The 17,119-nt window shown below is 43.4% G+C and overlaps 1 long non-coding RNA gene across 1 annotated transcript; it reads right to left on the bottom strand.

Moving 5' to 3' along the window:
- Window positions 1–310: 310 nt before the first annotated feature.
- LOC136499220 (uncharacterized) lies at window positions 311–2,394 on the bottom strand. Its single transcript, XR_010769942.1, has 3 exons — window positions 2,304–2,394; window positions 1,696–2,212; window positions 311–511 (listed from the first exon to the last, which is right to left on the bottom strand). It is a non-coding gene; the product is annotated as an uncharacterized lncRNA (long non-coding RNA).
- Window positions 2,395–17,119: the final 14,725 nt, after the last annotated feature.

Below are 17,119 nucleotides of genomic sequence, written 5' to 3'. Positions count from 1 at the left end.
CCTTATAGTGGGCTAAGCCCATTATTGAGGCTGAATTTTGGCCTAGCTCATTTCTTGTTTTGAAGCTTCTTTTGGCCCATGACTGATTTGTATTGATTCTAGTCCAACCAAGTTTAGGCTGAGCCCACACAAGGTTTTTTTTTGTGACAGTGCAGATCTTTTTATGCTATTTTGAGCCCACAAAAAAATTATTTAGACCGGTCCACAATTTTCAATGCTGTCTAGGGCTGACCCAAAACTTATATGGGCCACAACCCACGTAGCTTTTTATTATGCCAACCAGACAACACAATTTGCAAACTAACACATATTCTTATATGCATTCCAACCGATATCAATTTGCAAACATAAAAAAATCCATATTCATATGTGCATTCCATCTGATGAGAAGTACATCAACTATAATAATAATAATAACACAGATGCATAAATTTTAATTCTCCTAAATTAGGAAGCACCCACATCTTGTCCTCTCCATCCATGTCATCACCAAGGTAGTTAGGCTTGGAACCTGTCCATGAATTGTGAAAGAAAATATTGAGACTACAAATCTAATAGGACTAAGTAATTCATGGAGGAGCTACAGGTCTAGTGAACTGAAAAGAAAAGAGCACGGACAGAGAAATTGATAGGTGCACAACATGTAGAGCATGTAGAAATTGAAAAGAAATAGAGCATGGAGGAGGTACAGGTCTAGGGAACCTGCCCATGTCTGCTACTGCCAGCAATGCACAAAGAAAATAGATCAGTAATTTGGATGAAGCTTGTACATGTATATAGTTGAGCGTATAATGTCACTTATTTCAAATATCAAAATCTTTGATCTTTGCAGAACACGTATTTAGAAAGCCTACAGTTCACAGAAACTAAATACAATGCAACGCGCGTGGAAATTGCTAAGACGAGTACACTTCAGAAACACCAGCAAAACAAATAACACAATGTGATTAAATGGCTTAATTCATGTTATCCTACTGATACATACATATATACATAACTACTACCCTGGTAGCTGGCTATAAATATATAACTACTACCCTGTAGCTGGCTATAAAATAATTTATTCTGTAGTCACTTTGAGTTACGATAATTACTATGTTAATTTACGAGATTATAGTAACTCCTTACTAAATAGTTTACTATAACGTTATGGTAAATATCCCCATGTGTTATAGTAACCCAACTATCGTAAATATGTATTGATATTATCGTAAATTAGTATATGAAATTATCGTAAATGGAGGTGGCTACAGAATAACTTATTTTATAGCTGGCTACTGAATATACTCTCTCTCTCTCTCTCTTTCTATATATATATATATATATATATATATATATATATATATATATATATATATATATATATATATATATATATATACACCCGAGATGATAACTAACATTACTAAAATCTGTATCAACCTAGTCCTCAATAGTGCTTTATTGAGAAAAAGAATATGATTTTGCTAAATTACATTTTATTTTAAGCAATAATAGCACTGCACAGGTCATCAGAAGATCAAAATGGACATCACCAAGGCACGGGTGAGCCCGCAGCTGTCATTTGTAATTGAGCAAACACATGCAGCTATAGATTAATTTTGAGTCATCACATACAGGATTACATGTCAGACTAACAGTAATAGTATTCCAAGCAGCAGAGAAGTTAAAACATCATCTGCAGAAAGTGGTTACCATCAAGTCACAATGATGTAGGAGTATTGGCCCAACTAGCTCTTTGTTGATGGGCTTACCATCAAGTTCCACACCGCTGCACTTCTTAAGCAATAATGTTACAATATCTTCACCCTGCACACCAACGAAAAAATATATTAGTGGTTCTTTGCTTTCTGCATGTGCATGATACACGGCTACCAGTTAGTAAAATGATACACGGCTATCAGATGCACATATGCCTCTTAAAAACAGCAAACTAGTTAATCATTAGTCAATCCTAAGTAGACATTCATTCGGAGCCAAGATTTGCACAACTTAACAGGCAAAAAATCAGCTTCATATTAGATTTAGCTTTAAATTAATTAGTACGAGTCTACGCTCAGAATTGAGAATAACAACGTCAACCTGCAGCAGCCCCCGCCGAGAAGTAGACCAGCAAGCACTGGAACAAACAGGAACCGCACCAAAGTTGGCGTCGGCGTCGATCTGCCACGAGCAGAAGCCCCTGCACATGGGCTTGCCAGCCAGATCTAGCCTGCGAAGAGGAAGAGTGAGGAGGAGGAAGAGACAAGGAGGAAGATGGAGAATCCACTGTCAGCCTCGTGAATGGGGAATCTGCTGCCGACCTTGAGAGGAGGGGTGGAGGGCTCACGGCTGCGCTGGCCTCCTCTGCTGCCCGACCACCGGTGCCCTCGCACCGAGCTGGGGATCCTAGCGTGTCTCTCCCAGATATTTTACGTCATCTTCACTATCAAGCTTTCCACCGAAACATCGCGGGCCTTGTTCTCTCCGGTACATGGTGGCGGCCACACCACAAACGCGGTTGGTGTGATCTCGCAAAACTACAAGCCCATCTGATGTACAACAATGGTGTGCGCAAGCACCGAGTGGTAAGAGGTATGCAAACTTCACTAATCACTAGGCCTAAACCTAGAGCAAGCGCATAAGCGGTGGTCTAATCAACCTAAGCACTTCGCAAAGCACCTACACTAATCACCTAACAAAATACTAAGCACTATGCAAGTGGAGATCAATAAAATAGTATATCAACACCCTTGGTATGTTTCCTTAGCTCCACTCCTTCATTTGGCTTGTTGGGGGTTGTATTTATAAACCCCACTGAGAAAGTAGCCATTGGGAATAAAATCCTGCTTTTCTGCTACTGACCGGACGCTGGAGTCGTCCTGATCGGACGCGTCCAGTCATTCCGACCGTTGGAGCCACGAACAACTGATCGGACGCTGCTAGCGTCTGGTCATATGCCACCGGACACATCCGGTTGCAAGTTCGCCGCTCTGGAACCTCTCTGTACTCGATCGGACGCTGCTGTCCTGCGTCTGGTCGGTTTGCCGCCAGCGTCCGGTCACTTGCTGAGTGTGTTATTGGACTGATGAACAGTGCCATCGGTGCATCCGGTCGATTCACTTGTTCAGCGTCCAGTCGCTGTTGCTGTTGTCGAGCCACTGATTGGAGCGTCTGGTCATTTTCTTCCAGCGTCCGATCGCTTCTATGAGCTCATTTCTTCGCGATCTTGCATGCGGCTTGGTTCCTATCTTCATACTTGGACTTTGCTTGATATCTTGGGTATTCTCTTATGCTCCTAAGGTCTTGCTTGAGGTGTTGATCATCGCATCACGTCGCCTTTGTCCAAGTCACGTCTTGCATCCTATTGAACTACAAAACAATCACTTGCAAATTCATTAGTCCAATTTGATTGTGTTGGTCATCACACACCAAAATCCAAAGTAAATGGACCTAGGGCCCATTTTTCTTACAATCTCCTCCTTTTTGGTGATTGATGACAACACGACCAAAGCAAGCAAATAATAAAAATTTTGAATTAAAAACCTATCTACTTGCTTGGATGCAATGCAAGGGGCAAGATTATATGATGCTAAAAGATACTACTTGTAAGAATACATAAAAACTCATCTTGCCCTTGCAAACGTCCCCATGTGGTATTATGGATTTAAGCCTTGCTTTCTACAAATTCTCCCCATTACATAGGCTAATCCATAATCCACTATCCTCCCTTTCTTGGTCCATTACTACAAATTAATGCTGGCTTTTGGTCCTCTAAATTCTCCCTCTTTGAAATCAAACATAAAAAAGAAGACATTAGTAGCACAAGGGAGGGTCAAACTTTGTGATCCTTTGTGTGTAGAGTGAAATAGATCACAAAATTTGACTCTCACATTATATAGACTAAGCTCCCCCTAAAAATATGCATACATATGATGGAAGGCAAAGCATATGCATAATTGGTAAATTATTGCACAAGGGAATTTAATCTATATAATACATGGGGAAAGCATATAAATATCAAAATGAAATCAACATGATGATATCGATTTAGAAATACCATATGTGGAAACCAATTTGATTTCTACCACTTGCAATCGATGGTGGATATTTGAAGTATGATGCTTAACTCTGGGGACTCCATTTTTCTTGCAATGAGACTACTACACACATGATAAGCTTGAAAAGGTGTTAGTCTTAAAGCATCCAACTTATAGAGTAACCTGCACCTAAATTTGTGCACACAAGTATAAAATACTTGTAGGAAACATGCACATTGATTTTAGAATAAAAAATACCACTTGAAAGATGATATCACATGAATGTGAGAGTCATTTTCGAAGGTGATATTCGGGAGAAATTATCTACAATTTGAACTTTGACACATATTAGATGAACAATTGAAGGACAAGCTATGTGCCGTGCTCCTAAACAATTTTAAACCATGCAGGATTGCTCCAAGGAATAAGAATGAAACCGAGCAAGCCTACCATATGAAATACCTAGTGTATGCATGACAAAATATATAAGAATGCAAATGCAAACCTGGCATGAAGTGTAACTAGATGCTAAAAGACACCAATTATAGGAAAATTTAAATTAAATACCAATTGAAGTAAATTGAATCTAGTTACCTAACATGGGGAGGGGAATTAGGATCCATAGTATTCACTAACCCACTTGGCAATGTCTTTGTCCAGCATGATGCACCCCATGAAATGCATCCACACTTTGCCAAGTCTCCAAATTCCTCGATGTCCATAAGACTTCTCACTTCTTTTTCAGAATCTAAACCTTCTTAGTGCTCTTCATGTTGGAAATGATTTCCTTTGGCACCCAAAAGCGTTTAACCTCATTGTTGGCTTGCTTGTTCATCTTGATGGCCACCACCTTGTCATTTTTCTTCTTCTTCAAGAGATAAGGTGTGGAGGCCTTCTTGTCCACCTTGTTGGTGTAGGTGTTGGAGAGCTTGCTTATTTGCTTCTTCTCTTTCTTCTTTGCTCCACCCCCATTCTTCACCTTGCACTCATAGGACTTGTGACCTTCCTTGTGGCACACGTAGCAAACTACAGTTTGTCCTTCATCAAGCTTCTTCACTCCCTTGATGGTGTTATCTTGATGAAGTTGGGCTTGCTTCACCTTGCCTTCCACTTGAGTCAAGTCCTTGGTGAGACGAGCTACTTCTTGCTTGACTTGCTCATTTTCCTTTGCAACCTCTTGTGTGCATGTATCTACAACAAGTTTCTCAACACAAACTTGGTTGCACGGAGATGAGTCTAAACATAAATCATTACAAGAAGTAGAGGCATCCCTTTTAGACATGTTGAAGATAGAACTTTTCTTTTTAGATGCCTTGGTGGAGGTTGTATTAATAGCTTCAAGATTAACAACTTTATTAGTTAGCTCATCACAATGTTTGCACATGGTTTCCATTTTAGCAAGCAAACTTTTATAAGCATCTTGTGAACTAGCTAACTTTTCTTTTAATTTTTCATTTTTCTTTACAAGTTGCTCATCATTGATTGTGCATGCATTTATTATTGCACTAGCCTCAAGTTTCTCAATTTTAGTAGATAGTTCGACATTGAGATTAGCAAAGGTCTCATATTGTTCAAGCAAAGTTTTATATGCTTCTTGTGAACTATCTAGCTTCCCTTTTAATTTTTCGAGCTTCTTTTGTTGACTAGTGCAAACTTTAGCATAATTAAGATTTTGTTGCACAATTTCATCATAAGAAGGCATTTCATCATCACTATCACTCTCACTAGAGGATGAGCTTTCGTTACCTCGTGCCATAAGGCACATACGCAGAGAGCTTGATGACGAGTGCTTGCGCCCTCGCCTCTTAAGATGGTGTTCTTCTTCACTTGAAGAATCATCCCATGACCTTATTGATGTGAGGGCTTGGTTCTTGCACGCCTTCTTCTTTGTCTTGGGTGTGGGTTTATTTAGACAAACTTTCATAAAGTACCCCAACTCACCGCATCCATAGCATCATCTCTTTCTTTACTCATTTCTTTGATTAGTGAAGATGATATCTTGGATTTGAATGGGCACACCCTTGACATTGAGCCTTTGGATCATCTTCTCCACCTTGTTCATTAGTTTGATTCTTCATCAAGGTCGGAGGTGGAGGAGGAAGATTGATCATCTTCACTTGAATCTTCATTATCATCATCATCGTCCTCATCTTCTTCTTCATCTTCACTTGAGGAGCTTGAGCTTGAGCTTGTCTCAACTTGCTTGCTCTTCATCTTCTTTTTCTCGCTATATGAGAGAGCTTTGCCTTTGCTCGATGAAGAGGCTTCGTCTTGACCCATCTTACATGACATTTCAAATGCCACTATCTTGCCAATGACTATGCCTAAGGTCATGGTGCTCAAGTTCTCCATGTTGTGAAGAATGGTGATGATGCTTGCATATTTTTTTTGTGGTAGCACAGAGATGATCTTCCTCACAATGTCCGCATCATCTAGCTTTGTTAATCCTATTGAATGGAGCTCATTAATAATTAGATTCAAACGAGAATACATATCACGAACAAGCTCATCATCATTCATTGTGAAGGAATCATAATTTTGTTTAGCTAGATAATGTTTTTGCTCATGGACGTTAGATGTGCCGTCATGGAGCTCTTGATGTTTTAACCAAATTTCATGTGCTATATTTAAAGTGAACACTTGGTTAAATACATCCATACTAAATGATTCAAACAAGCAATTTTTAGCTTTTGCATTGAAATGTATTTCCTTTTCTTTACTCTTTGTGGGTTTATTGGGATTCTTAGTGGGTTTCATCCCGTCATGAGTGACTCTCCAAACTACCAAATCAACTGCCTCAAGGTAACAAGCCATTCTAGCTTTATAATATGGGAAGTTAGTGCCGTCAAAGTGCGAAAGCCTAGAGGTATCCATCCCAACCACTCTAAATAGCGTCGGCTCAACGACGGTTAAGCCAAAGGTCCAAATTGAGCCAACCGGCTCTGATACCAATTGAAGGGGACCGTGACGAATAAGAGGGGGGGTGAATTAGGCAACTTAAAATTCTAATTCTAAACTATGGCCTCCTTTTCTAACTTAGCAAAACCTATGCAAAAGATAAACTATCTAAATGTGCAACTACGGTTTAGCTAGTGTGTTGCTATCTCTACCGCAAAAGGAGTAATACAATCAATGTAAATGCAAAAGTTAAAGAGCAAGATAGAGATATGCAAACTCCCATCGATAACTCTGATATTTTAATCGAGGTATCAAGAAGCGCACAAGCTTCCCCCTAGTCCTCGTTGGAGCCCCTCACAAGGAATCCCTCGCAAGGGCCAAGCTCTAGATCAGGTAACTCTATAGATAGCCTCGGGCCTTCCCCACACGCAAGCGGGTCTCCGACGTGCCTTCTGGTAAGCCTCTCCCGGATGCTCCCTGCCGTCTTCACTATCAAGCTTCTGGCCAAAACGTCGTGGGCCATGTTCCCTCTAGTACACGGTGGTGGCCATACCACAAACACGGTTGGTGTGATCTCGCAAGACTACAAGCCCCTCTGATGTACAACAATGGTGTGTGAAAGCACCGAGTGGTAAGAGGTATGCAAACCTCACTAAACACTAGGCCTAAACCTAGAGCAAGCGCATAAGCGGTGGTCTAATCAACCTAAGCACTTCGCAATGCACCTACGCTAATCAGCTAATAAAACACTTAGAACTATGCAAGTGGAGATCACTAAAATAGTATATCAACACCCTTGGTATGTTTCCTTAGCTCTACTCCTACCATTTGGCTGGTTGGGGTTGTATTTATAAGCCCCACTGAGAAAGTAGCCTTTGGGGACAAAGTCTCGCTTTTCTGCTACTGACCAAACGCTGGAGTCATCTTGATCGGACGCGTCCGATCGTCCCGACCATTGGAGCCGCGAACAACTGATTGGACGCTGCCAGCGTCCGGTCACATGCCATCGGACGCGTCCGGTCGCAAGTTCACCGCTCTGGAACCTCTCTGTACTCGATCGAACGATGCTGTCCTACGTCTAGTTGGTTTGGCGCTAGTTTCCGGTCACTTGCTGACTGTGTTGTCGGACTGATGAATAGTGTCATTGGTGTGTCCGGTCAATTCACTTATTCAGCGCTCGGTCACTGCTACTGACGCCTGCTATTGCTGAGCCACTGATCGGAGCATCCAGTCACTTTCTTCCAGCGTTCGGTCCAGCATTTGGTCATTTCTATGAGCTCGTTTCTTCGTGATCTTACGTGCGGCTTGGTTCCTATCTTCATGCTTGGACTTTGCTTGATATCTTGGGTCTTCTCTTGTGCTCCTAAGGTCTTGCTTGAGGTGTTGATCATCGGATCACGTCGCCTTTGTCCAAGTCATGTCTTGCATCCTATTGAACTACAAAACAATCACTTGCAAATTCATTAGTCCAATTTGATTGTGTTGGTCATCAAACACCAAAATCCAAAGTAAATGGGCCTAGGGTCAATTTTCCTTACACCCGCATAATCCGAGTCGGAGTAACCAACTAGCCCAAACTTTGCTCCTTTGGGATACCATAAACCAATATTTTGTGTATGCTTCAAGTACCTCAATATTCTCTTTGTGGCCTTCAAGTGACTTTCTCTTGGTGAGGCTTGAAATCTTGCACACATGCACACACTAAACATGATATCCGGCCTTGATGTGGTCACATAGAGTAGGCTTCCAATCATAGATTGATATAACTTTTGGTCCACCAAGTTTCCACTTGCATCACTATCCAAATTGCCATTTGTTCCCATTGGTGTACTAATGGCCTTTGCTTCATTCATGCCAAACTTCTTGAGCATGTCATTGATGTACTTGCCTTGACTCACAAATATACCATTTTTCAATTGCTTGATTTGAAGACCAAGAAAGTAACCTAACTCTCCAATCATGGATATCTCAAACTCATTAGCCATCATCTTCCAAGGCTCTTCACAAAAGTCTTGATTGGTTGATCCAAATATAATGTCATCAATATAGATTTGCAACACAAATAAGTCCTTTCCAATCTTCTTGGTGAAAAGAGTGGTGTCAACCTTACCCATTTTGAATCTTTTTGAGAGGAGAAAGTCCCTCAATCTCTTATACCATGCTCTAGGTGCTTGCTTCGAGCCATACAATGCTTTCTTCAACTTGTTCACTTGGTTGGGCTTCTTGTCATCTTCAAAACTAGGAGGTTGCTCAACATAAACTTCTTCATTGATGTAGCCATTGAGAAATACACTCTTGACATCCATTTGATATAGTTTGATGTTGTGGGCACAAGCATAGGCTAGCAAGATTCTAGTTGCTTCCAATCTAGCAACTGGGGCATATGTTTCTCCAAAGTCAAGACCTTCAACTTGTGTATAGTCTTGTGCTACCAATCTTGCTTTGTACTACTATCCCATCTTGATCTTGCTTGTTTTGATAGACCTATTTGGTTCCAATCACACTATTTCTAGAGTGAGAATTTGGAAGTTATTTACAGTAGGAAATGACAAAATGTGTTTACTTACCCTCAACTAGTCGTCGAAGATGGAAGCCTGGTTGAGAAGCCTGGACCATGACTTCATCAACCCAATGAACTCCGAGCTATAAGCTTGGAGCTAGGTACTCGGTCCAGTAACCGGGATGACATCATCCTCCTCCACTTGTTGGGCACTCGTCGTCGGCACTTTTAGGGTAGGAGCACTCGGTGCAGCAACGCTTGGTCAGCCCTCGCGCTTCGCACTTCTTCTTTAGCAGTAGCCTTCGTAGGCTCTGGCCCCGGTGGCTGATGTGCTTTATCACTCACAGGCACCACTACCTATGGCTATGGCACCTCCACACTCTTTGTGGTACCCCGCTATGTAGGTTGCTCTGCCTCACCGACAGTAGACATTGGACCTTGCGCCCGGGGCATTGTAGTAGACTCGGGTGGAGACATAGGCCCGCTTATCTAGCCTTTTTCCATCCGGTCACCCTCAGTTCATGGGTTCTCTTCAACTCGGGGCTCCTCACTCTATGCTTGGGTACTCAGTGCCTTTTGTACCCTAGGATGAGTAGCATACAAGTGATGTCCCGATAACAAAAATAATATACAAAGGAATTTTTTGACAATTACTTGGCACTGGATCTCTTCTTCAAGGTGGGCTTGCCTAGTGATATCCCACTTAGCGATCGACCCAGCCCTAGACTCGACACTAATGCTGATAGTACTGAGTCCTCTAGATGACTCATAGTACTAGCATCCTATCCAAGTGTGATCCCATCACCCTGAGTTGGCACTCGGGTGCTCCACAGATCTGGTGGCAGCATTCTACCAAGAGTAGTTCAACGTCACCAAATACATCTATGACAGACTTTTGTAACAGAATTTTACTCAAAAAAATACTTACTATCTAACAGAAAATGAGGTGTCTTCCTCCTCCTCTTCCACCCATTCCTCCACAGCCTCAATGTAGTAACTATTCACAGCTTGGATTCAACGCAAGGTACAATTTGGACTACACGAAGATAATTTAGACATCTTTTACCTAGTCTTAGTGTATAAGAATGACGGGGCCTCTTTGGTACTGGCCCACTCGCGCTGGCATCAACGTCGGCCTCCAGGGACTACTTCTCGCTTGCGGCTGCCTCCCCAACACTTGGATTAAAATGGACCATGAAATCATCCAGGTTCCCTGAGTTGCTATCACCCTCTTGCTCCATAGGGATGGTGGAGGCGGTTCTCCCTCTGCCCGCTCCACCGGATGCCGCTTCGCTTCTGCCAACTCCAAAGCTAGGACGCGAAGGTAGGGTGGGTAGTTCATTAAAGTTGCACCCCAAGTGTTGTACCAATAATTATCAATCTATAGGAGTTACTCCCAACAATATCAAGACATTACAAAGTGGATTTTCATGGTTTAGTTCAAGATACTGGTACGGTATCACCAATACCGCCTAGAGTATATCCTGAATCCTCTCTAGGACTTCATCTTCTGTCAGCTCCTCAGTTGTCACCTGGGCTGGATCCTATGACTTGATGTACACGAAGTCATAGTGCACCCTCTCCTATAGTGGCTGCACTCGGTGCCTAATGAAGCTGGCGACTACTCCAACTCCGTTCAGGCCTTAATCCTTCATGGCTGAGAGTTGCTTGGGGAACGAGCGAATTCCTTCAAGCTCCGTTGCGCTCATCGGCTCCTTCTCCCAGCGAGCATTGGGCACTAGTGTGGTGTTGCTATGGATCTCTAGCGATGGCCACATATTCCCTGCATAAAACCACTTGGCCCTCCAATTCTTTACAAAATCAACAAGGGTATAGTGGAGATAATCTTTCTTCTTCCTCACTCGAAACTGAATACCGGCTCCACCCAAAATGCTTGGATTTGTGGCATACAGGTGCGGTTTCAGTTTGAAAAAACAGCGGAAAAGAGTGATGGAGGGGGAATACCAAGGAAAGTTTCACAAAGATGAACAAAAATCGAGAGATATAGGATAGAGTTAGGGTTCAGATGGTTCAGGGTTACACCGTAGTAATGCAAAAATCCATGTAAAAATAGACAAGCTGGCAACCCTAACCCATGCAAGATGAACAAAACCAAGAGCATAATTTCACTCGGCTCAAGATTAGGAATGTGGTGCTCACCAGGCGCCTTCCATTCCCCTAGCTTTTGGTCGGCCAAATAGCCCTGACCGTGGAGCTTCTAAATGTGCTTTAGCTTTGTGCTTGGTGTTGGTTAGATCTATGCAGCGGCGACCATCTTCGGCACCTCCAATGCCCTCTTCTCGGCAATCTTCTTGGCGGTGGTGCTCGAGTTCTTGCCCTTACCCTTCAAACAGAGCTCTTTTTTAGATCTAGGGTTTGAGGGAGACGGTGCTCACAACAGGCATGTGGGTTTAAGCAGAATGTGGAATGCGACGGAGGAAGAAGACGCACGGGGTGGTTACCCTTTATGCAGGGATTCCACTACCGCGTGGCCCGATAATCATGCCAATGGGCATGATGTTTTGGTTTCCCTTCCATTTTAATGACGCTACATGGATTGATACGATGGTTGCATGCCTTTTCATGATTTCCAACGCGTCAGAATGTGTTCAGACTTATTTGTTGGATTTCCTCTATCTGGGTACCGGCCATGATATGACCGTTATCTATATGACCACATCGTGCAATACCTAGATGATTCTGTAGTACTTGGACAATTGCTTGACAGTATGCCCTACATAGCGCAGTACTCAAATGAAGATTTTTTATTCAACAACAGTACAATGGATACAAAGTTGCACACTTTACAAAATTTAAGACCACTTAGTACAAGTTTTTTTTAGTCAATAACAAAGACAACACCTACTCAGATATAACAAAGTAGTCATACTCTAAGTGCTTCTCAGTAGGTACTTTTCTACCCGATGCACCTGGATCCAAGAGAAGAGTAATGCATCCGGGTAGATAACAGAAGTGTAGTGTGTCCTAGCCTAGAACCTTGGGTAGACTGTCTGGCTATGAACATTTGTTGGCCGCCTACCCTTGGGAGCATAGCTACTGCAAGAGGAAGCCTATAGGCTAGTATGCAGGATGAGCTACTCGCACATCTTGCCACCCAGCCGACGCCATATGTATACATTCAGGTCCAAGTATGACCTTTCATGGACAGACGCCGATAGGCACCCTAGAAGAACTAACATGGGACTGTTGGATGTGCCACCCTACTAGTCATCACAAGACTTCTTCTAGTTGCAGATCTAGACTACTCTACTATGCACAACTGTGGGTTTAGCCTACCTCTAAACCCGCTCATAAGAATTCTTCTAGTCACTACAGCTCTTGGCTATGCCAACTGAGTATTCCCGAGGGCTAGTCTACTTCGGTCACTACCATATTTGCAAGCTACAAACTCTGAGCCACTTCGCTTCTTCTACAACTGAGGTTCAAGTGCTCGCCGGGAGGGTTTTTATAGGCATTTTGACGATGTCTATAGACAAGGTTCACGCGGAATACATGGACAAGCTACTAACTCCTACATTGGTTCACGTGCTACACTTCAAGGATAAAGTGCACCCCACTACACCTTTTTAGTGTATAGGCAGCCTTTTCTCAGCACATGTGAAGTTGTAGTACACCCGGTAGCATCTTTGATGGCATATTCTCACAAATATACTGAGCATCTTTGGACCAACGGTACTAAAGCTTTGCATGTGATTTCAACAAGTCCTACCTGCTTCTGTACAAGTAGACAGGGCAATAATTTTTGTTGGCACTCTCATCCTCGAGTATATTGTTTTTAGATCCTTGTCTTGAGTACAAGTCTTGGACATAGGCTCGGGGGCTACAGGGTACATATCCTCTATGGATGTTTTTTCTTTTGGACCCTCTAACTCTTTGTTTAGCAAATAGTAAGAGGCTCAGGGGGCTACACTCAGTGAGTGCACTTTCCTGAAAAGTGTATGTCACCCAAAGGCTTTATAGAGCACCTCATGGCTTCACTCACGAAGGCACTCGGATTGCACTTGTTTCTACTCAGCAAGACCAGGAGGAACAACAAGGCTTTTGAGTTCAACCATGACATGCTTAGGGGCTTGACAGACCTAGGTCCTAGGGGTTTCCCATGGGAGTATTACCCGGATGGGCCCTGGGATGGCCCATGATCTGTTGAAGGATGCGAGACAAGATAGCGTGGACTTCAAGCTATTCCAGATCAACTTAGTCGGTTTACTATGAAAGCTAGATTCTGTAAAAGGACTAGGACTCTTCTCTTGTAACTGTCTAGGACTAGATACGTGTCCTTACCCTCTCCCCTATATAAAGAGAGGTATGACGCACCCCTTGTAACCCTAACAATCATACAATCAATCCAATGCAAAAGGCTACATGCTGACTAGACGTAAAGGCTATTACTCGATAGGAGGGCCAGAACCAGTATAAATCATTCATATCTTTACGTTTACTGTCGAGTTCTACATACATCAAAGCCCTTCAAATATCATCCTGGGTAACCCCGTGATGAATTGTCGGTCATCAAGCACTGACAGCCTCGAGCTCCCAATGGCTCCCTATGTCTTGGGGGCTCTATAAATTGAAGTGCTTCGGTTTGGGCTCACTCTCTTGGATATTTTCACCTGTGATACATCCTTGTGAGCCTAAACAAACACCTCCCACTTATCTCTATAATTGATTCATCATCATATTGAGATTGGGAGTGATTCCTAGTGCATTTGCTTGAGTGATTGCATCTAGTGGCACTTGGGGATCGTTGTGGCTACAGATTTCTTGTTACTCTTGGTGGTTGCCGCTACCTAGATGACTTAGAGTAGTGGAGGAGCATCGGCACAAGTTGGTGATTGTTTATGGCCGTCTCACGGTGATTTGTGAGGGGTCTTGTACCTTTCCTAGTGGAGAGCCAAAAGGTAAGTCTAATAAATTGCTCATGTCATTGAGTTACCTCACTTGTGGGTGGATTCTTGCGGCGCCAAGTGTTGGCTAGATGTGTGATATCTATTAGCCACCGAACCACCAAGTATTGGTCGACATAATGGGGACTAGCATGTCGGCATGCACGTGAACCTTAGTAGAAAAATCATGTGTCATCTTGTGATTGGATTTCTCTCGGTGATCGATTGGCATTCATATTGATTGGTTCATCACACTTTCCATGGCGTTATAATCACCCTACTCTCTCTTATATTACTTTCTTTACATTCTTGTCTAGTGTCAGGCTCTTTAGTGTAACTAGTTGTGAGAGCTTGTTAGTTTGGTTAGTGACGCTCTTTAGTCAGCCTTTGAGAGCTCACTAGCTTAGCAAGTAGCAACCAAGGCTTGAGTGTGAATTAGTGATCATAGCAACTAAAATTATTGGGTAGGTGGCTTGCAACCCATGTAGAGCTCGAGCAAAATTGCATTTCGTTGTTTAGCGTACTAAAAAAATGCTCTAGTGATTTTATAGTTTTTAATAGGCTATTCACCCCCTCTAGCCATATTAGGCCCTTTCAGATGACCTTTTTTTGTTTTTTGATTGATTTTCACATACGCCTACACAAACTTGATTTTTACAGACAGACATTGTGTCTGCCACCGTAAAGCCGCATTAATGCAGGCCTTTTAGCGGAGGTGGAGGCGGACGCTTTGCCCGCCTACATAAACCCAAAACGCCCGCCTATGAAAAGAATAGTGTATTAGTGACCTCTCATACACTTTTGTCCTTACTTCGTGTAAAAGAGTTAACTCGGAGGTTCTAAATTCGGAACGACAAGGATTGTAAGATGGCCCTCACCATCCTAAACTTTCGTGGTTGAATTAAACCTACCAACTACAACTCCTCACGTGCCACATAGGCCACACGGACTAACATGATTGGGTGTTACAACACAGCCCTAGTTAGCTAGCTATACTTGGTAGCAATAGGGATGAAAACGGTATGGAAATATCCTATACCGAACCGCATCGCTTTCTATATTTAATCTGATCGAATTCGTATTTTTAGACAAATTTGAATTTGGTTCAAAATTGGGAACACCAAATTCGAAATCAAAACGAAAACGGTTTAGACATTTTCTGACAATTTTCTACTTTTCTACTTTTAATTCGGAATATCCCGAATTTGAAATTCAGTTTAAACCGACCACTAGAAGTCCAGCCTTAGAAAATTTGTATCTTTTTCGTACGATCTCGGATGAAGATGATTTTTATATGAAAATTGTAGCTCTTGATGAGATCTACAACTTTCTTGTTTTTAGTTTTTTTTCATTTGAAGTCTCTAAGATGTTTAAAAAAATTAAACAATGTTTCAGCGATATATTAATAGCGTACAACCACTTGTTGCCTTACACTGCTACAGGAAACTTAATCGAGGCGGGCGAAATGGCTTAATCAAGGCAGGCATCGCAACCGCCTCGGTCCAAAGGTCATGGTAAATGGGACCTGTGGATAAACCCAGCGAGCCCATTCATGGTCCCATCGAGCCCATCTAGCCGCCGCCGCTTTGCTCGTCGGATCTGCACCTCTGCCGCACCCGCTCGCTGGAGGAGGTCACCCACTCGCCTAATCCGACCACTGCTCGCTAGATCTGGCCACCCGCTTGCCGGATCCGGCCGTTGCTAGCTCGATCCAGCCGCCTGCACCTAGATCCGCCGAACCTGGGACCCAATCCGCCGCCATACTATTGGGGAAAGGGAGCCTTGCCCGAGCCTAGAGAATCCAGAGGGGAGCCTTGCCTACGCCTGGACATGCCACAGGGGAGCCATGACCCATGCCAAGAGAAGCGGTAGGGTAGCCTTGCCCACCTGGAGAAGCCGTGCCGTCCAGCCACCACAACCGCTGCATCCGCCTAGAGATACTGCCGCACCGCGCGAGGGGGGGGGGGGCACGCCGCCCACGCACCCTTGCCTGCGAGGTCGCGCCACCCACGCCCACGTGAGGCCATGACACTGACGTCCACGCGAGGCCGCCTCGGTCGTGCCACCCGTGCCTGAGAGGTAGAGGGAGAGGGAGACCACCAGCTCAGAGGGGGAGAGGGAGAGTGGGAGAGGGAGAGGCGCGTGCTCGAGGAGGAGAGGGTGCCGCGTCCTATCGGGCTTCGGGAGAGGGAGCTAGGAGAGGAGTGGGAGATGTGAGAGGAAACACTAACTCATGATTTTATCCTTGGTAGTGCCTTTGGGCCTGGTCTAGGCCGTCTGGGCCTCGGCCTTTTTTCCAAGACAAGCCTTATAAGTGGACCGCCTCTGAAAATGATGGTATTTTTGGAGGCGGACCACTTATAAGGCCTGCCTCGGTTAATAGATTTTAGGAGGCGGTTATTTTTTAACCGCTTCCGTAAATTGATTTTGCGAGGCGCTTGATTGAAACCGCCTCGGTTAATAAAAAGCGACCGCCTCGGTTAATCCCAGTAACCGAGGGGGTTGAAATTCCTGCCCGCCTCGAGGCCCATTCCAAAACGCCTCCAAAAGATTTTTTTGTACTAGTGTTAGAAAAATCATATCTTTCTTATACGACGTCGAATGGAGAAACTTTTTAATTGTTATGCACTTGGTTCTACGGGTCAATATTTCGTATACCGGCCATATTCGACATAATTTCGCTCGAGTTAGTTCGTTTTCGAAATTCTCGATATACAGTAAGTTCGTGTTCGTTTTTCGTACGTGTCAGGCTTTACCGTTTTCGATTTCGTTTTCGTATTCAAATGTAGAAGTAGAAA

This window comes from Miscanthus floridulus, chromosome 13 (genome assembly GCF_019320115.1).
Source record: "Miscanthus floridulus cultivar M001 chromosome 13, ASM1932011v1, whole genome shotgun sequence".
Lineage (NCBI taxonomy): Eukaryota > Viridiplantae > Streptophyta > Magnoliopsida > Poales > Poaceae > Miscanthus > Miscanthus floridulus.
Note: the sequence above shows the minus strand (reverse complement) of the source record. Positions and strands in the feature narration are given on the sequence as shown.